Here is a 1,047-nt window from a genome sequence, read left to right on the forward strand (position 1 = left end):
CAGGTTAATTTTGAAACTACACTATCACCGTCTTTTACACAGACTCTTTCCCACCCCCCTGATGTTTTTGCTTTGATCCTTGCTCCTCAAATCTGTTCTGCATGTAGAACCAAAGTGATTCCTTGAAAACTTAAATCAGATTATATACCTCCTCCCTTTACAAATGTCCAATGTCTTTCTGCCTCATCCAGGATGAAATCTGAGGTCCTTACTTTGTTGTAATGGACCCGCATATACTTTTCTTTGGCTGCTGCTCTGATTTCATCTTACAATTACCCCCCTTAGTCACTTATTTCATCTATACTGAATTTATCATTAATCATGCTGCACACAATCCACCTCAGATTCTTTAAACTCCCTATTCATTCTGCTTATGTCCCTCCTCCTCTGGACATCCATCATCTCTTTGAGGTCTCAAGTGTAATATTATTAGATGGTCCTACTTGAAGATCCTTTTATCTAAAATAGCACTTTTGGGGCACCTGGGTGGCTCAGAGTGTTAAGCCTCTGGCTTCAGCTCAGGTCATGGTCTCAGGGTCCTGGAATCGAGCCCTGTATCGGGGTCTCTGCTCAGTGGGGAGCCTGCTTCTCTTCTCTCTCTGTCTGCCTCCTGCTTACTTGTGATCTCTCTCTCTGTCAAATAAATAAATAAAATATTTTAAAAAATAAAATAAAATAGAATTTTCTCCATCTGTCTCCATCTTCTGATCTGCTTTGTTTTTTTCAGAGCACTAAACCACTGCCTGGACATTAATATATACCACACATTTTTTTTAATATTTATCCCCCCAATATAATGTAAAATTCATGAAAAAAAAAGATTTTGTTTTGTTCACTATTTTATCCTCAGTGCATGACAGGCATTTAGTAAATATTTGTAGAAAAATGAACAATATGCTTTAGAAGTGTCTCATGGCTATAGATGAAATAGCCAAAGTTAGCAGGATTCTGTTAGACAATGTTATACACAGATAATACACAATTAAAATTTCTCCTTCCTCTTGTATTCAATTATTATTGTATTATTCAGTGGGTCCACTTTAAAGC

The sequence above is a fragment of the Neovison vison genome, chromosome 4 (genome assembly GCF_020171115.1).
Source record: "Neovison vison isolate M4711 chromosome 4, ASM_NN_V1, whole genome shotgun sequence".
Lineage (NCBI taxonomy): Eukaryota > Metazoa > Chordata > Mammalia > Carnivora > Mustelidae > Neogale > Neogale vison.